Genomic DNA, 22095 nt, shown 5'->3' on the forward strand with positions numbered 1-22095 from the left:
GGGGTATCTTGAACCATTAGTGGTGTCATAGGCTCCTTCACCTGCTTTCTAGCTTTCAATTTCACAAACCTACTTGATCTTGCTTCCTCCTGATGACTTACTGCTCATGAAGATATTTCCTTAGCCTTAGGGCTAAGGCCTGTTTCAGTTCTAAAGCCTGTCATAAACAAGAAAGCAGACCATTCTCTACCTATCTTCTAAAGCTCATGTAAAACAATCAATTTGATCAAACCATGATGGAACAACGAGGTTTCACAAGCTTCTTTCTTCAATTGAATCTTATCAGACATCTTGCCTAAGCTATGAAATAGATAAAAAGGAAGGTCTAAAGATATTTTTCCAGTGAAATGTAATAAAAGCTTAAAATGGTAAGAGTACACCTTATGGTACCTCCCTTCACAGGTAAAATATCTTTGGATGCATGAAAGTAAGTTGGCATATGAATCTTTTACATAGCTTCTAGGCACTGATTTGGTTAAGTCTGAGTCTATGTATTCTGGCTTCAGAAATTCCTTGCAAGGTGCCATTTCAAATTTGAAGTTCTTAAACCATCTCTCCTGGCCTCTAGGAATCTCTGTGACTGTAGATATAACCTCAGGAGAAACTGGTATTTCTAGCACTCCAACCTTTGAATTCAAGCCGGTGAAATTAAAGGCAAAATCCTTGGTTACTTGAATGTGACCTCCCTGAAGTTTTTCACAGAATCTCCAGTAGCCCACCTGTTTGAATGCATGTTCAACCTCTCTATTCCTCGTGAGAACATCTAAGCCTTCAGGCTCAGCTCTAAGACACCGGCTTGATCTATGATTTTTCTTTTCTTCAGACATTTCTGTGAGACCCCTGCAAGGAGACTTGAAAAAACTTGCACTGTCTTAGTTTGAACACTGCCTCGCTTGAGTTGAAACGAAGAACTGCCTCACTTGAGCTTTCAAAGAATTCTGGTGAATGTCGTCCCTGAGCTTGCCAATTGTCTCTTATGCATGAAAGGAACATGAAAAATACCAAGACCAATTCACCTTACCTTACCCTTTTTGAAATTTGAAAAGAGTGCATACAAAACCCCTAACGAATCTAATGATGAGAGTGAATGGCTGCATGTGATAAGCAAGGTTCATGGACTGACACCTGATGATGAAACATTAACGGATTTTGATGGATTTGATAGCTAGACAAGATTTGGCATGAATCCCCGATTTCGTAGCACATCCAGTGCAAATTCTGGGTTTTGCGCTACGAAAACTCCTAACTACAAATCCCCGATTTTGTAGTGCACATAGTGTATTTTCTGAGTTTTGCGCTACGAAAACTCCTAGGCAATTTCGTAGCGCATGTCAATTTTGAAACAACCTTAACACATGACACTTTTGAAATAATGTGGGATCAATGATAGGTAAAACAAGATTGTTGACCTTATTTGATAATGGGAACAAGACTCCACTCTATGATTTAGACTTCCTAAACAAAACAATAAAAATGACTTGACCAAGACTAACATAAAACTTTGGAACCATACCAGTTGTCCAAAATTTTAGAATTTTTTTTTTTAAGTGATAATAGGGCAATTCCAACCATTGCTATGGTGAGGAAATTAACATTGTAGAAATACAACTAGTATTATGACTTAGAGAATAAAGGCCTCCCACTATTTAAAAAACTTAGTAACTTACCTCCACCGAACACAATCAAATGAGGAATATCAATTCCATCATCTAATGCAAAAATCAATAGTGCAAGAAGGTACAAAGTGGCACAAAGGGGAGTTTTTCCCAAAGAAACACCTTATGGTGTAAAAAATAAAATAAATTAATAACATAAATTAATAATTATAATTATAATTAACCCAACATATATCCATCTTAATTTTGAATCTACCATGCATCAAGAGGGATAAAATATGATGTGTAAACCTCTTTTATAGTAAAAAGATATTTTATATATGTTTAGTAGATTGATTTAAGATGGATCTAGGTTTATTTAAACATACTGAGACTTAAAAGTAAATTGGAAAAAAAGTAATTCTTCATAATGAACAACAAGATTCTCAATGGAAATAATGCATAATTAGTGTCACAATACAAAAATGAACAAACTTCCTTCTCATTTTTTTACAAATTAATAGAAATTAAAAAAAGAGATCTATCAGCCATTTCCCTTTATGAATATCTTCGCATGTATATTATTAACAAAAATTAGAAAAATTAAAAAGATCTAGAATTCCATAAGTATTTATTGTTCCCTTTGCAATACCAATTTTGAAATTCAAAACTAACATTTCGAGGGGAAGAAGAAGATGATCACTATATTGATAGATGCATAAGCATTGTGATTTTTAGATCTCAGTTTTCTCGTCTTCCCTGCATGAAAATGCATTCGACCCTAAAAACTTCATTAACAAGGGGTTGTTTGGAATCTCTTGAATAAGTGGAGGTCATTTAACAGATTGGGTTAATCTATGTTCAATACTTGGATTCTACATTGAAACTTCATTACTTAGGGGTTTCTTGAGATCTCCTAAATGCTTGAATAGTTGGAGATCACTCACAAGGTTGTACTAAGATAAGTTGAAATTTCTATGTGTCTCAAAAGTATCACACATGCATCCAGCTATGCATGCATTTCCTTCCCTCATATAGGCTTCGATATTGAGTCCAACAATAGTAAGAGAGCTTAGAAAGAAATATGGATACAATTGAGATGCTTGTGTCAGTGCCTCCCCATTGCCTGGGTAACAATATCCAACAAATCAACATCAATTTTTCCAATGTTGAATTGGATTCAATACAACTTCCTATGGGTGAAGATTTGGACATCAAAAATGAGGATGAGGAGGAAGAGGAATATTCACTAGAGATCCAGACTAGGTTATGCAACATTATAGTTTTAAAGTCTAGAAAATCTCCCGATTGTTCCTCTAGATAAGTTTGAGAAACTTGAAAGTATTGTTGGCAAGATCTTTGGGCAAGTTGGTACAATGAGGGAGAGGGGCATTGGATGCAGCTCCATATCAAAACCCATAAGACTCAGGGATATTGCTTCATAGAGTACAATACAACTTAGGAAGCACAAAAACAAAAATATCAAACAAATAGACATAACTTGGAAAAATGCCACATATTTGTTGTGAACATGTTTGATGATTTTGATAAATATATGAAAGTATCAAACGAATGGATTCCTCTAGAAACAATAGCCTATACACAGGGGGAAAATTTACAAAAAGTGGATAACATATGAGAAAGGACATGATTGATTTGTTATCCATTTGAACATTGACACAAAATCTTATTGGAATGATCCTAGACAACTCAATCTAGATCGAGTCTACTGATGTAGATGTTGGATTGAGAGCTCTATCCAATGGTCATCTCTTTGAACATACCTAGAAACAATGCATAGGTTGGAAGCAACTATTTGGGGAGGTAGTACAACCTTTAACCACCTAATGCACTTTGCACATCCACAACTCAAGTTGGTATATTTTTCTCCTAGTGAAAATTTTTTGGTTACTTACAGCATCCAAGAGCCAAGTAATACTCAAGATACAAAGAGGGCCACCCTTAACACAAGGACCAATGAAGTATTGAGAGAGTTCAAAGTAAGTGTTGATGCTTTTGTTACTGGTGGAACTAGTGGTGTTACTGGTGTGTCTTGGCCTATATTCAGATGGGCTAGTGGCAGAGATGACAAATACTTTGCCCACATTGGGAAAAATACCATCAATGTTTAAGATACAAATACCATGAGTCTACTAGATAATAAATCCCCTAAAGTTGACAATGTAATGGATTTTAGTTGTTCACTAACAAATCCAATACCAGCCCTTGTTTGTAAAAGAGGGAGGTGGTTGTAACCAACTTGCAAATGTGAGTCTTGTATAAAACCCTAAAAGGGACGAGCTAAGTCAAAAAAATCTATTCAGTGTAAGTGATTGAAAAATGTATTGGCAAAGAAATGGGGACTTTAGTAGTCAAAGTGGACCATTATATAAAGATGAATAAAAGTACATACACAACTTCTTAACTTTTCCAAATAAATGGAAGAGATATCCACATAAAGGTGATGGAATTAGAGAACAAGAATGAAAATGTCATTGGATTCACTTGGGATACCAAAGGGCATAGGCTTTCTACTAGCCATGGGGATAGACCCAAGCCATATGTTAGTTTCTATTAAACAAGGAGCCCTAATAACATGGAACGAGTTTCCAATATGGCTAACATTAAAGGAAAATAAGCAAATTTTCTTGACGGGTCCCCCATTAGACCATTTATTATTCTTGCATGGCTCAGAACCTTAAATGTTCTCCTTGAATTCTAAAATTTTGATGAACTTGAGACAATGGAAATTGGAGAACATTTTATGGCAACTGATAATGAGTGGGATTCCACTAGAAGTTTGTTAATTTTTCTTAGGGCTATATTGTTCTTTTCTTTGATAAATGAATTTCTTCATTAACACATTAAGTTCACCCGATAACATCATAACACTAGTCAGATCATATGCAACTATGTAGAAATAACAATATCATCATCATCAATGCAATGGAATAGAAAGGAACAATAGAAGAAAATAATTCACACATAGAGACACCAAGATTGGTCGGGGACCATGGAAAAACCCACTATGGGGAAAACCCTTGCAAATTCTTATTCTTAGATTGTGATCAAATGATTGAGAAAAATAGAGTACAATGATCCATATATTCATCTATGAAAATATGTTACAAAACAACTACAACATCCATGAATTGAACCCAATAATGCTAATACTCAAAAATCTGATTCTGATGTATATAATGAATTGTCATTGTCTGCAGTCAACCACTGAACCCTATGGTCACTAACTGAAATCTTTGGAAGACTGTGATTTTAAATTCTAGTTCCTAGTCGCACGAAAGAGGAGATATGCGAGCAACTATGGCTTCCTAGTCACTCTCTTAAGCCTAGCAAGCGAGTGGCTAGGGTAATATCTGGACTGCGGAAACCCTAACGCTCGGTCGCAAGAATAGTGAGTTGTTTATGCAACTAGAAGTCTTTAATCGCATGCATGAGCCTCTGATAGAGAGAATGTCATCAGGATCCTTTTATGTTGTGCCTGTGATTGTGGCCAAAAACCTTAGATCTAAAATGCAAGCTTTAGACCCTGCAATTTCACTTTAGAGCGAACCTGATCCTTCGCAGACAAGCTGCTAACTTGTGCGAGCCAAAAAATATATATAAGAGTGTCTCATCATTGTGTCTAACTGAGGTAGAGGAAAATTGTATTTATATCCTTTCAATATGGTCCATTTTTCTTTACAGTGGACCTTATCAAATATGCACATGTTGGCATTTCTTCATAATACACTTTCCCTTATCTGATTTGAGTGATATTTAGGTCGATTTTGGTCCTCTCAAAAAAAGAAATTAATTGCAATCATTATATCCAGGGTAAATGTGCATATAAAGAACATAATAGGAATAGAAATACAATAAACATATCAGCCATCAAAATCCATATATACATCAGTACATTTGCACATGAAAATCAAGGGAATTAATTTTTCATTAATAAATGCAATGAACCAACCGGTGATGGGACTACCATGTTCCACTCGACCATAGATTGGCTGAGCCAAGTATCTCTGCAACCAATAACCCCCTTCCATATTCCAAGCATGAATGTGGGACTCATAGAACATGTCAAAAACACCAATCAATGTGTATGCCACTAGAGTTCTCTGCCTATAACGTGATGAATTTGAGTTCCTCTTAGTCTCTCAGGCTTTACCGTGCATCCACAGTCTTATCCAGGGATCACTAGGCCCTAGACTGAGACATACTCTCCAATATTTATAGTGCATTCCATCCCGGAATCACTAGGACCAACGGAGAGAAAATCCACCTCTTGGCTTTACCGTATATCCTGCCATTCATCGGAAAGGACTCGTAGGCCCACCGAGACACATAATCTGGCTTTACCACAACCCACAGTCTGGTTCAAGGGTTACTGGCCAGTGGCTTCCTGCATCCTCAGTCCGGTTCAGGGACCACTACCACCATGTGTTTGTCAATTCAGAGATCCACCCCACTCATCTTCGAATCTAATCCAACCATCCCCCACAAAATGCATGAGAGAACCCATCTCATCAAAGCTATCAGGAAATGGAAAAGGCTAGGCTGAAAATACTGTCACACCTGGAAAGACCCATGCCATGGTAGAAAAGAAACACATGCAATCCCATGCATGCCAAATCTAGGAAGGAAATAGACATGAAAGTTGATACCTGCAATGAAGCCTATTGTAGCTGCTTGATCTTGCCTTTCCCTACTTGATCTTTGCTTCCTCTTGTCTTCTTTGCCTTTCTTGCTCCAATGCCAAAGTGCTCCAAGAAAACTCTAAGCGTCCAAGAGTATGAGAGGGAGAGAGAATAATGAGAGAGCTCCAATGCTAAACTAACAAAATCTTACTCTGACCAAGTCCTTTTAGCTGATCCTCAGAAGCCTTTTTATTAATGAGGCCTCTATTTTCTTCATTTTCCATTATTTTCCTTCATTTTCCTCCTCACATGCAACCTGAGACCCTTCACCTCCTTTTCTCCTAATTTCCATTATTTTCATAAATAAAATGCCAATTAATGCCTCATGTCTTTCCAAATCCTTAGCCATTGCCTTTGCCACATTCCTTATCCATAAACAACAAAATGAACACACACCAGGATGTCTTGCCCACCATTCATCTTGGAATACATGTCCCATCATCTATGGTATTTATATATTTTTACATTGAATTTTCACTAGGGTTGTTATAGGCATTTCTTCATAGTACACTTTCCTTTATCTGATTTGAGTGATATTTAGGTCAATTTTTGTCCTCTCGAAAAGAGAAATTAATTACAATCATTATCTCCATTAGGTGAGATGACCAAAGTGGAATTTTAACACAATTACATATTTTTACCACTCCCTCTCAACTAGGGAGAATTCTACCTGCCAATATCTAACCATCAATCAACATGTCATCCTATCATCATATCCAATCTAAGGTATCTCATCGTCTCGTATCATTGCTGATCATTTAGATTCATATCTTTCTTACTCCTTCTTATCTCATGATTGTTCCTACTCATGTGATGAACATTCTCGAATCTAAAAGAAGAAAAAATTTGACATCGAAAGGGAGCCCAATCTACCACCCTCTTTCCATTGGGCCACTACCCAAAATATCTGCCAGCGTCTACTACCTGGGGATATCAGCGGGGACCTAAATCTGTGATTTGTATCATCATCAGAGAACATACCATCCAGGAGCAGGTTTCAACCTAGAACCACATCAAGGAGCACATCTTGACCCAAAATCTCATGGGGGAGCTACTTCTACAACCCCATATTAAGAAATAGGATATCCAAATACACAGTGGAGTGCATCTCAACCTTGAAATCACACTGGGGAGCTCAATCTCAACCTGAAACCACATAGGGGAGAAAATATCAACCCAATCCTATTGCATGTTGCTCTTCCTGTAGATGAGTTTAAGCAATCATGTGGTAGAACACCCACTTCATAATCGACCTGGATTGTACACCCCCAAGTACACTCTCAACCCATTGGCCATACGGGGAGAGTTATTCCCAGCAAGCCTTGCTTGTGGATATGATGCCAACTGGGGTACACTCTACATAGACCATCGGTGTCCTCAATTAGAGATTCTCTTTATAGATCAAAAAACATATCATCATTCTCATATCTGGTAATCAGCACGTCTCAATAGTAGTTTTCTCCTATTCATACAAGACATTAAATAAAATATCATGTTAGAACAAAATATAACTATATATCACAAAAGGGAGACTTTACATCCTCTCCCTCAAGGAGGTTCCAACCACACCTAAGTTTGTCTCGTACGTCAACACTGTCTTAATATATGAAGGTGTTTCAGTCCCAGATATATATGGGGTTCTCTTCCAATTGGATCCCACTACTTTTTATCGCAATGTATCCATGTCATATCTAGAACTTTCTCAATCATCTCTCCAAATAACTTCTTCATCCTACCTCATAGCTAGACATGCTATAAAAATCGTACTCAACCTCAATCGTACTACAGGACCCTCATCTAGGATATCATGGGAGATCTCATACTAAGGAAACATCCAAATTTTTTCATCTCATCAATAATAATCCTAATCATCATTAGTACATCCAAGTAGTCATATAGCACAGAAGTAATGTCTCAAACAAAAAATTGATCATCCCATGCAAATAGCTAGAAGGATGCTCTGTGGGAAATCTATGTGAGTGAAGGTGTTCAATCATGAACTCATTCAGATTCTATACACATTATATATATATGGACGGGTGTTCAAAATGGAACATCAGTGCTTCAATAAATTGTTGGTTGCCAAGATGAGTTCAACAAAAAAATTTCACCACATATTGAAATTCAATTGGAGTGTCCAAGGATTTGCATTTCCATTTTCCAATACTTCTTCAATAGCTTCACAATATAGATTATACTTTCCCAATTTCAGAAATTGATTCATCATGCCATGATTCATCATTTTGAGGTTCAGAAGTCATATCCCTCTTACTTAGATCATCAGAGGCTCATTACATGTCAATAGTAGACCATCAGTATAAAAAACCAAAACCAAATCAAAGTCATACCTTGGAACACTTCTGAAGTAGAGCTTTGGATCAACACATCGTCTTGGCTTGACTAGATAATTGTCAATGTGGACATATTAAGATCGAGGATCTTGCTTCACATAGTTCTATATGCAAACATAATACTTTTCCAAACCAATATGCTTATAATGACAATATTTTACAATCAAATAAACTAAGTCAGCTTATCAACTTTTAGATGCCAGATCAGAACCAATATCAAAATCATCACAATATCACAACATCAGATTCTTTGGACCAGGTGATAGGCAGGGCTCTCATCCTGTCATGACTTCATCTATTATCATGTCAACAAGTTTTTGTAGTATACCTAGGGGGGATACATATAGTATACCTAGGGGGGATAGTATGGGGTACTGAGGGAGGTACCCAAGGGAATAATGTAATAATGAGAGGGGCCATAGTAGTAAATAAAGTGGTTAACCCATATCATGTAAGGGACCACAAGTAGTTATCAATAATATAATAAGCCCATTGTATTAGATAGATGGTATTGAGGGAACCATGGTAATGACCCATGGTATTGTATGTATGAGGCCTATATAGAGGCTACAGACTCCCCATTGAGAGATGTCAAGGAATATTATATGGACAAGCATATGGTTTGTGGAGTGTTCTCCTTCCTTAAGGAGTGAATGTATGGTGTTACCCTACCTCAAGGGTTTGATATCAATAAAGAAGCATTTCTATCTATATTCAGATCTTGTTATTTCTTGGGTTTATTTTTATTATCATATATTTTCAGATCAGATCTATAACAAGTGGTATCAGAGCGCTTTCTTGGGCAAAGTAGATTTTTTTTTTTTGTAGGAACATTTTTGGGCGGCAAGTTTGCAGATCCGATCTATATACTTTGGTGCAAAATTTGTAGAATCTAATTGTAGATCTGTGTTTTTTGCGAAAAAATACCCAATTTGAAAAAAAAATTGGCCGAATCAAAGTCTAGATGAGGGAGATATAGTTGATTTAAAAATGAGCTGTGTTGTAGACATTTTTCGGGGCGACGAGTTTGCAAATCAGATCTGTATGTGTTGGGTCAATGTTTGCAGAATCTAATTGCAGATTTGGGTCCTTTGCAAAAAAGTATCCAATTTCCAAAAAAAAATCAGTCAAATCGAAGTCCGGAGGAGGGAGATATCGCTAATTTAAAATCAGCTCTTTTTTTTAGAAATTTTTGCGACGTTGGGTCAATTGCAACACGAATATGAAATTCCAATGCCTAGACCAGGATTTCTATCACATGGGAAGATGCAGAATGGTTATTCCATTTCTGAAAATAGGTCATAATAGGGATTCTGAGCCATATTGACTGAATTGTGGCCATTTCAAATTTTCGCCAATTAAGTGGTTTGTTTTCAAAACCCTCTTCATGGCAATTCTATATTTTACAGGAAAAGATAATGGTCCTACTATTGAATAATTAATAGAAAAAAAAGTCATTATGGGCAAAAAATTGGAAATTTTTCATAGCAACTAATATGGAAGATGAGGCTGCCAAATGGTTTAGATCAGTTGCAAGCAAGAAGTTGTACAACCTTTTAGACAGGGAAAATTTTAAGAACCCCCCCTAAATTTAGATGTATAATAAATGGGCGAATCTCCATGGTATATAGGAAAAATGGAAGTCGATTTTATCAATAATATGATATGTATATATAATTTTTTGGCGAATCTCTCACTAGGCATGGCGAATATTTTGCTCAATTATAAAATCTTGTGTTTATTGAATACACAAATGAAATCATTGCATTTCTTTAAAATATCTTTTGAAATCAAAATTACCGAAATTACATATCGATAACCTAGTGGGTGTAGGATAAAATTCACCCGTGCCATTCACAAAAAGCATGAGAAAAAACGTAATACTATATATAAAACCAAGAAAAATTCAAATTCATCACTTCTAGGGACCTCGTAACCACCCTGCCAATACACAAGTATGTTCCTGTTTACAATTAGAAAAATTACCCAAATTACAATCTGTTTACTCCAGCATATGTTGGAAAGTTATAGAAGGATTACTAGTGCAATCAATCCATTCCTTTTAGCCCTAGATTTGTTTCAGTTTAAAACAGAAGTATACAAATATACTTGTCCAATATCTATGCTTTAACCATTCACCGTAAGATGTTTTTACAATATAATTTCTTAAGTCTATTTAATATCTTCATTATCATAAAAACCAACCTATATCCATCTTAACTCCACATCTACCACTCTTAGGGGGATGAAATCTATTTATCCCTCTGAGCACTTGGTAGAACCAGAATTAAGATGGATCTAAGATGATAGAATTTCCCCTTTAAATAGTCTATGCTCACATGAATACCATGATATTACCACGAGTCAATACCATGGGTTATCATAAACGTGGAGCTTAGAAATCACTATTAGTAATTTATAAAAATTAATAAAATTAATAGTTGATTTTTATTTTATTTTTTATTTTAACCAAGCTAAAATGTTTAATATACATTAAATTACAACATCCATTTTTACTCTTGATTGGATCAAATATTTTTTCACTCTATGCTAGTTTGCATATCACGATATTTGATACCTCTCGGGGGGGTTAGTAGATCCAGAGTAAACATGGATCTATGCTGGTTTAATTCCCCCATTTAAATAGGCTACATTCCAAGTGAATACCATGTGCCATTTTTATTTTTATTAATACTAATATTAGGGTTAATAATATTTTTTTGCATGGTATTGTCCCATAGTATTTTTCCCATAGGTTTCACCTAAATATAACGCATTTTTTGAGTGTTCGTAAATATAAGGTGACTTATGGAGTAAAAATAAAAAAATGTTTTATTTGTTTACCATACCTCTCGTTAATTTATATTTTTATTAATTTACCATACCACTTTTACAAATATGGTATTTGGCCCATAGGATTCACTTAAATAAAACCTCTTTCTTGAGCCTTCATAAATAGAACGAGGGGTATGGACTAAATATTAAAAGAGGTTTTATTTACCATGCGTCTAGTTTATTTATATTTTTATTTATTTACCATACCTTTCGAGTAAGTATAAAAAGACGTTTTATTTATTTACCATACCTCCACTTTACTTATATTTTTATTTGTTTACACCCTTGCATGTATATAAATTGACTTATGAAGTAAATATAAAAAATGTTTTATTTATTTACCATACCTCTCATTTATTTATATTTTTATTAATTTACCATACCTCTTTTATAAAGATGGTATTTGGGCCTTTGGCCCATAGGATTCACTTAAATAAAACCTATTCTTGAAAATGGGCAAATGGAAGGTTGCAACTCCTAATTTCAAGGGCTAAATTTACCTTTTTTACCCTCTCCCTTAAAATAAGGTGGGCTATTTGAGGTGATTTGTAAAAATGTACTATGATACAAAATATTCGCCCACTAAAAATATAAAACCCCTTAATTTCGCCAAAGGGCGAACATTCGCCCCTAAAATTTTCTATGCTTTCAGATGAAGAATTCGAAAAAGTCCTTTTAGACAAATGGTCCCAGGCTAGAAAACAGGAGAATGGGACATGTAAGGGGTTATTTTCTACTGGTATCTCCTTATTGTAGGTTCATCGATGTATTCAGCAGGAGAAGATCATTGTGTCTATAAATCTTAGCTGCAAACATAATTTTATCAATGTTAATTTGATAAAAAATTGCAAGTTCTGGCAAAACACATTGAAAACGCACAGGTTGATAATGAGGATGTTCAAGTTTCTAAAGCTTTGAAGCTTTTTATGGATAAGTATGTACTGCATTGTGATTTTTATACTTCAGATATGGATAACATGGATGTTGTTTTGGGATACCCTTGGATGGAATCTGTGGGTACTATCAATATTAATGTGTAGAAAAAATTCCTGAAGCTCTGCTATAAAAAGAAGAAAATTGCATTACAGGATATTTCCATCAATAAATAAGTAGAGGCCAAGGAGGCTAAAGTAGAAGATGTTCCAGGGACTGACACATCAGATGATGAGCCCTTGACGGTTGGCAACGAAACACAAACATCAAACTGGGTATGAGAAAAACAGGTAGAGTCCAAGGAAGATGAAGCAAAAAATGTTACAGGTACGGAATTCGTGGTTGAAGTAATATTGGAAGATAAAAAACAACAACAGGTGCCACAACATGTACCAGATACCAATCAGGGTGCATTAGGTGGTGAATTAAAGAAAGATACATTGTTGGTTAAAACTTTGGCATATCACCACCCACATCACCCCACAAGAAAACAACCTACAAGATGGCAATGGATTAGCCACAAGGATGACATGACAGATAGAGAGGGGCGACGATCCACCTACTACACATCAACACAAAAGAGCTACCACGGTCAACTTCCATCTCAAGCGAGCGAGGCACCAACTAGATCGAGGGTTCACCTTTCTCTTGGATGGCTAGATGCGCGTGCATGGTAACAGTGGACTACTTTTTTGAGTAGCTCTTATTATTTGTGTTCTTCTTATGTTTCGGGGATGAAACATGTTTAAGGGGGGTGGAATGCAGTATACCTAGGGGGGATAGTATGGGGTACTGAGGGAGGTACCCAAGGGAATAATGTGGTTAATTTGTATCATGTAAGGGACCAGAAGCAGTTAGCAATAATATAATAAGCCCATTGTATTAGATACATGGTATTGAGGGAATCATGGTAATGACTCATGGTATTGTATGTATGAGGCCTACATAAAGGCTAGAGACTCCCCATTGAGAGATATCAAGGAATATTATATGGACAAGCATATGGTTTGTGGAGTGTTCTCCTTCCTTAAGGAGTGAATGTATGGTGTTGCCCTATCTCAAGGGTTTGATATCAAGAAAGAATCATTTCTATCTATATTCAGATCTTGTTATTTCTTGGTTTTATTTCTATTATCATATATTTTCATATCAGATTTATAATAGTTTTCATAAGCAATATCAAACCAAACTTCATCAAGTCATCCTTATGATCGTAATATAAGTCACTATATCAAAATGCATACACCAAGAATAATTCATGTAGGTTCCATCCATTTATCGTGAGGTTACTTCATACTGAATCACATTTGTCAATACTTCAACCATTGTGCTAAGAAAAATTAGGATGATATTATAAAACACTAATATTAGCCACTGAAGGTCACTATGCCCACATAGCATTATTATCAATGAAAATCCTCAGTCGTCAAGTCAAATCATTACTCATTAGGCCAAATCTCAATTTTGTTATCATAGTGATATCTATAGTCCAAAATATAGAAAGTCAAAGTTCTTAAGTAATTATCAAGAATTATGTCAAATATCCAAACACTGCTCATCTATATCAATTAGCCAAATCATGTCAAATTCTTGTAGCACAAACTTCAAGTATAACGACATATCTATATGCATGTGCTAATCACTTGCAAACACAAGCTAGCTCTATATATTCATATTATAGCAAACATTCAAACTTTAGTGTTCACATATTATTCTATTGTCTACTTCATGACTATAGAACTCACATATTTGAGGTGGAAATGTAATTTCATGCACAAAACTTCATTTTTGTTTCCTGCAGGTATAGTCACAACCATAGGCCTTCCTCTACATGGTTGTGAGACTACAATCGCACCCTTAAAGATGTTATGTGAGTGATAGAGGCTTCTCAGTCACTCTCTGAAGAACTATAACTGTGCAATTGTGGTTATATTTTCCCATAACTATCTCAGTGCCTCAGTCACACCCTTGAGTTCACTTTTGTAACAACCCTGGTGAAAATTCCATGTAATGAAAGTTAATAAAGGAAAAATAATGACCATGGTTGATGGAACACTTATTCCAATCTGAATATTGGGCAAGACATCCTAGTGTGGCTGTTCATTTGGTTATTAATGGCTAAGGAAATTGGAAAAGGCAATGGCTAAGGCTTTGGAAAGGAAAAATGGCATTTTTGGCACATTTATGTATGAAAATAATGGAAATTAGGAGAAAAGGGAGGTGAAAGGTCACAGGTTGCATATGAGGAGGAAAATGACAGAAAATAATGGAAAATGAAGAAAATAGAGACCTCATTCATAAAAAGGCTTCTGAGAATAAGTTGGTAGCCTTTTGTCAGTTCAGTTTTGAATCTCTCTCATTAGTCTCACTTTCTCATACTCTTGGATACACAGAGTTTCCTTGGAGAACTCTTGGAGGGTGTGGCATACTTGGTCTTTTGGAGCAAGAAGGCAAAGGAAGAGAAGGAAAGTGCAAGAGGAGACTGGGATCAGCAGCTACAACAAATTTTGCTTGTAGCTACTGAGCCACATGTATGTTTTCCTCACTAGTTTTGGCATGCATGGCATATGCATGTGGTTTGTTGGTTGTGATCTTTCATTGGCATAGAGGATGGTTGGGATTGATAGTGGATTGCCTAGACTTTCCATTTCTTGGATATCCATGGTGATTATGGATTTGTTTTCCTTGTTTTCTTTGGTTGGTTCTCATGTTTCCTCAGCTTAGGTTGAGTTATTAGTCCTGGAAGCCCTCATTGGACAAATGCTCTGGAAGCTCTGTAACAGCTTGGGTTGAGTTACTAGTACTGGAAGCCTTGGTTGGAAAAATGCTCTGGAAGCCCTTAGTGGGTTGAGTTACTAATCCTAGAAGCCCTGGTTGGACAAATTCTCTAGATTCCTAGTAGAATATGTGGGTTGAATTACTAGTCATGGAAGCCTTGGTTGGAAAAGCACTATGGAAACCCTAGAAGGCTTGGATGCAGACCAATTTGATGATGGCTTTGGGATGTTAGAGCATGAGGTGGAATTTATGTTCGATGGGGTGAGTTGGATGGCCTTTGGAAACCTTCGATAGTTTTTTATTGATTTGTTATATTAGATCCCACATTCATGATTGGAATATGGCACGGGGGTGAATGACTAAAGAGAGATTTTTCTTAGTCATTCTATGAACGTGTGGAATGTGGAATTCCCATCCCGGGTTTGGATTTTGCATCGTCAATATCTCCTTGTAATTATATGAGTATTATATTGGTTATATGTGGTTTATATGGTTGTGATTTCATTGGTATTTATGTTGCTATTATGCTAGTTATATATATATCTATATCTATATCTATATATATATATATATATATATATATATATATCTGTTTTATGACGATACATATGTACGACTCTCATCGTGTTTTTACTAATAAATGAATGAACAATGTATCTATGATCTAATGGATGAAATGGTAGTTGATGTGTTGAGGCATCAATGTTTCTTAGCGATTCTCAACTAAGTATGAGACCCCTATGCTGAGATCTGTTATTTACACTTGTAGATTACATATTCATGATATGTTTGACAAAATGTCTATCATGGCTAGTAGGGGTATTTTCAAGGTATTATTAAAGTAATTGCATGCGTACTGTCATTTCTCTGTTATTTTATTGTTCTAGATATGTCATTCAATTTTGGGCAGTGACCTGTGCTTTGGGCCTGAAAGAAGTGGCTCAAATATTGGGGAAATTGGCAGAAAACTATGCAAAATAGTCCCCGGGCACTAGATTGCATGCCTGTGAGAGCATCCAAAGGTCCCTGGAAATTGGCATGCCCATAACATGAGAGTGTCTAGAGGTCAGGTGATCCAAAATCTTAGTGGGACCCAGGGGATGGTTGGTAGAAAGGTTGGATTGGTTCCTAAGGGTCCTAATGTTGATGTTGAGTGTCTGTATGGTGTGTTTCCATTGGTTCCACTTCCTTAATGTGACTTAGGAGGTTCCGTCATATCATATTGGCCTCTTGTCGCATGTTTACCCCAACTGGCCAATTTCTTGGGTAGATGTGGGAGGAGGGTGTTATAGAGTGGTATCAGAGCATGGTTCACCCCTTGGAATGAATGGGATGTGTGTAGTCATGCATGCATGTTGATTGCATGTGTGTCTATTAAACTTGCATTTCATATGCTTGTTGCATTTTCATGATGTTGATCATGGTTGTAGTGATGTCGTGATGTGGAAGTTGATTTTGTTATTATGGAGTGCATCTTTATGAGTGTATGACTGGTTACATGTTGTTGTATGTTGCTTACATGCATCATTTTGTATGCTTGGTTACATGTATCATTTTGGTAGGTTCGGTTACAAGTATTGTTCTTTTATGCTTGATTACATGTGTTTATGCATGTGTGTGGTTGGTTACACATTTCTTATGCATGTTAATGTTTGCATGTGATCAAGTATACAATGATGTAGCGGTTTTTTTCATGCATGAGGTCGTGTTATGCGTTGTTGATATGGTCATGCATTAATGACTAGACCCTAGCTAGAATGATGGTTGCATGGATATATACGTATGTGTTATGTTTCTATATGTTTTTGTGATTACGTTATACATGTATTATGTTGATTTGTTGATCTTGTAGACAAGTTATCCTCCTCGAGCAATATTAAGGTACGTTGGTGTATTGTGATTTGGTTTAGCTGACATGATATGCCTTACAAGAAGAAATATGAAATGGCTATTAAGATGGTAGGCTACAAAGACTCTCCCTGTGAATCAGATGAGTAGTATGGTGTTGGGAACTCTTCTGATTTAGCAGATACACTGAGAAGCTTAAAGGAAGAAATAAGGAGTTATAAGGCAGATAATGACATAATTTTACAGGTACATGAGAATCTACAAGAGGTAAATGCAGTGATACTTTAGATCTTGTCATATTTACAGCAACATGGACTACTTCAGATCAACCATGAGGAGGAGGACAAAACTAATGAGGCATATGGTATTAGGTCGCATGGTGGCCATAGGTCAAATAAAGATGACATGGTTAGAGATGGAATACTGCTGGACACTCCATATAGGAGAGGGGATAGACACATGTACCATTCTAGTTCTGGTTTTGATAGTCATGATGATCGATATCATTATCATCTATACAGGAGGAGTGATAGGGGATACTTTCCATGTGAGTATAAGAAAGAAAAATCACCAACATTTGTTGGAGAGATCAAGAAATCACAAGATGCAGAGGAATGGTTGCATGGTATGAAGAATTTCTTCAGGTTGCATCACTATTCATAGAACATGAAATCCAAAGTAGCTACATTCAGTCTCAAAGGTAAAGCAAACATTTTGTGGGAACATGTGAAGAATGTCAAAGGTGTATAGGAGGAGTTGACTTAGAATGAGTCTGAGCAGCTATTCAAAAGGAAGTACCCATCAAAGAGATACTTTGATGATAGGGAAAGGAATTATATGAACTAAAGATGGGGTCTATGACAAATGATGAGTACACTGGCAAGTTATTGGAGCTACTAAGGTATGTGCCTTGCCTCATGGAGGATAAGACCAAGATTCAGAGATTCAATAATGTGTTACCAATGGAGTTCAAAGATAGGATTGAGTTCGATGAGCCTAAATCATTAGAGGATGCCATCCCAAACCTAAAGCATTGCTATGAAAAATTGAAGTGCAGATTTGAGACTAATCCAGACAGGAAAGGAAATGCAAAGAACAAAGGAAAATGGGACAAGAAGAGAGTAAGATCACAGTATTCGGGTAATAAGGAGAATGTTGCACCACCTAAGAGTTTCAATGCATCTGACAAAGGCTTGGGGCATCGATCTGAGGAGCAAAACAAGGATGTAGGCTCGAAACCTATAGAGTGATGGACTTGTGGCAAAGATCATCATAGGAGAGATTGTCCGTAGATTCAAGGTGGTAGGCCTCAGATATATAGTGCACAAGATGCACAGACTGTTGGGGATGTTGGCCAGAGTTTTCATCATATTTATGCAACATTGGACAAAAAACAGGCATACCATAAGACATCTATCATTGAGATGGACGGTAAGCTTTGTGATCAAGTTATTTCTATTTTTATTGACCCCGGATCTGATTATATCTAAGTTAGTTCTGACTTGGTGGATGAGTGTGGTTTGAGTAAGGAATTGCATGTAGAATATTGGTTAGTGCAGTTGGCTACAAGTACAAAGAAGCGAGTTCATCATTGGGTAAGAGCTTGTGCAATTGATTTGAATGGTTTGCCTACCACAACACATTTGAATGTATTACCATTGAGATCATACAATATTTTATAGGGCACGGATTGGTTGTACCATCATAGAACCAAGGTGGATTGTTATGACAAAGCTATTGAGTGCTTGTATGAAAATGGGGAACCAAGAGTTTTAGAGGGTAAGAAGAAATCCACATCATTTAGGATGGTGACAACTATGTAAGAGAAACATAGTCACAGAAAAGGGTGTGTGTTATTCGCAGTGCACATTTCTAGTGACAAGGGTAAGGAAGTTGTGGATGTAGATTTTTTGAACAGGTACCCAGTTCTACAGCAGCTCAAGGATGTATTTCCTGAAGATGTTTTAGAGTTGCCACCTCACAGGGAGGTAGACTTTTCTATTGAGTTGGTGCCAGAGGCACCTCCAGCATCAAACACACCTCATAGGATGAGCACACCTGAGTTGGTAGAGTTGAATCTATACTTGAAGTTAATGTTAGACAAGGGATACATTAAGGAAATTTTGTCACCATGGGGTGCACCGATCTTGTTTATGAAGAAGAAAGATGGTACTCTCAGATTATGCATTGACTACATGCAGTTGAACAAAATGAAAATTAAGAATAGATATATGTTGTCGAGGATTGATGATTTGTTCAATCAGTTGAAGAGAGAAGTAATGTTCTTGAATATTGATTTGAGATTTGGATATCATCAGGTATGCATCAAAGAGGAGGACATTTACAAGACAACCTTCTGGATGATGTATGGGAATTATGATTTTGTTGTAGTTCCTTCTCACTTAACTAATGCTCTAGCTTCATTTATGTGCTTTATGAATAGTTTGTTGGATCTATATTCGGACAAGTTTCTTATTATGTTTATTGATGACATATTATTATACTCTAAAAATGAGAAAGAGCAAGTTGAGCATTTAGAAGCAGTGTTGAGGTTGTTGAGAGAGCATAAGTTGTATGCCAAGCTCAACAAGTGTAGTTTCTTTTAGACTGAAGTACACTACTTGGGACATGTTGTTGCTAAGGAGGACATTGCAGTAGATCCAAAAAAGATAAGGGACATCATGGAGTGGGTAGATCCTAGGAATGTAGATGAGGTGAGATATTTCATGGGGTTGGTAGGCTATTATAGGAGGTTCATCAGGAACTTCTCACATATTGCTTATCCTATCACATCATTACAGAGGAAAGGTAAGAATTTCGAATGGATAGAGGAGTGTGAGGCTACTTTTGAGCAAATTAAGCATCTGTTGACACATGAACTAGTGTTAAAGTTTGCAGAGCTGAACAAAGAGTTTGTAGTATGCACAGATGCTTGCAATAAAGGACTTGGTGGACTCCTTATGCAGGATGGATAGATGATATGATATGATTTGTGAAAACTGAATGAGCACGAGAATAACTACCCCACACATGATATTGAGTTGGCATCGATTAAATATACATTGAAGATGTGGAGACATTGTCTTTTGGGTAGGAGGTTTACATTGATGAGTGATCACAGTGGTTTGCAGTATCTATTTGACCAACCCAATCTGAATGGTAGGTAGGATCGGTGGTTAGGTACAATCAATGAGTTCAATTTTCATATCAAGTACATTAAAGGAAAAGAGAACAGATTGGTAGATTCTCTTAGCAGGAAAATATAGGTAAATCACTTAGCAGCTATGAGCTCCTATGGAACAAAATTACACAATAGGATCATTCAGGCAGGTTAGCAGGATGTCATATATATGGATATTATGCATAGGTTGCAGTAGAGTATAGGTATAGGTACAAGTACAGGAGATAGTACATGTACATATACAGGAACATACATAGGTACAGGTGAAGGTGCACAAGATGTGGGTTAGGTTCACAGGCAGGATATATATGTGAGACAGTAGTGAGATCAAGAAGGTGATATTGAGGGAGTTTCATGTGAAACCATATTTGTATCACCCAAGTTATCAGAAGGCACTCACAACAATGAATTGATTTTAGTATTGGATGAACCTAAAGAGGGATGTAGCAGAGTTTGTGGCTAGGTGTTTTGATTTTCAGTGTGTGAAGGGAATGTAAACATCCAGGTGGACTGCTACAACCAATTGTCATTCCAAAGTGGAAATGGGAAGTCATTTCCATGGAGTTAATCACAAGTTTATTGAGGAGAGTGAGACAACATTATTCCATCATGGTTATTGTGAACAGGTTGAGAAAGGTTGCACATTTCATTCCAGTGAAGTCTACATTCTCAGCTAGAGATGTAGCATAGGTATTCATGAGAGATGTGGTCAAATTGCATGGTGTTCTGAGGAAGATTGTGTTAGACAAGGATGTGAAGTTCACTTCGAAGTTTTGAAAGGATTTATTTTCAGGTTTGGGCACAGAGTTGGCCTTCAGTAAAGTTTGTCATCCACAGACAAATGGACAAACAGAGAGGGTAAACAGGATATTGAAGGAAATGTTGATGATGTAGGTGATGCATTAGCAATGAAAGTGTGAAGAGTACCTTCCATTGGTAGAGTTTTCTTACAACAATGGGTATCAAGAATATTTGAGGATGAGTCTATTTGAGGCATTGTATGGGTAGAGTTGCAATACTCTTGTCAGTTGGAGTGATCTAGTTAATAGGGTGTTGATTGGGCCAGACATGTTGGCAGACATGGAACAGGAAATGCAGGTGATCAAGAAGAATTTAAAGGAAGCACATGAAATGAAGATGAGCTATGCACATCTAAACAAGTTTTTCAAGGAGTTCTAGGTTGGGTAATAGGTGTACTTACACATCAAACCAAAGAATAATTTCTTATGTATTGGATCACGTGTGAAGATGGCACCACGGTTTTGTGGACTCTTCAGTATTATTGAGAGGATTAGGCGAGTAGCATGGCGACTTGCATTGCCTTCGACAGTGAAAGCTGGTGATGTTTTCCATGTGTCATTACTTAAGAAGTATGTTAGAGATGTTGATGATGTGATTGAATGGTCTATATTGTAGGTGGAGCCAGATGAAGAATTCCAGTTAGAGGCTCAGTGCATATTTCATAAAAAGGTGCTCATTCTCCATAACTAAGAAATCAAGCAGGTTAAGGTGTAATGGAAGCACTTTGCGCACAATGAAGCTACATGGGAGATGGAAAATCAGATGCAGACCATGTATCCTTCATTGATTTCTAGTTGAAGCAAAGTGGTTTTGGTATACGTCTTGGTATATGTTTTGGTATATGTTTTGGTATATGTTTTGGTGATGTTGCTATATGTACATATGTATATGGATGTAAATACCACCATGAGCTATGTTATAAAGCTCCAATAAGTGGTATGGGTATCATGTCATTATGATGTTACGTTTGTTATGTTTCAATGTTGGTTTGCTTCTCAGCAATTTGATCATTGTAAATATTGCATCGAGCTAAGTTATAAAACTCCGTTGGTAGTATATTTTTCTTACAA

General features: G+C 36.5%; 1 pseudogene; it reads left to right on the forward strand.

Moving 5' to 3' along the window:
• Positions 1-2679: 2679 nt before the first annotated feature.
• LOC149154281 (eukaryotic translation initiation factor 3 subunit B pseudogene) overlaps positions 2680-22095 on the forward strand; it is a 32504-nt pseudogene continuing 13088 nt past the window's right edge.

Source organism: Pinus tabuliformis, chromosome 9 (genome assembly GCF_031772625.1).
Source record: "Pinus tabuliformis cultivar Carrire ecotype Pingquan chromosome 9, CPIR1, whole genome shotgun sequence".
NCBI classification, from domain to species: domain Eukaryota; kingdom Viridiplantae; phylum Streptophyta; class Pinopsida; order Pinales; family Pinaceae; genus Pinus; species Pinus tabuliformis.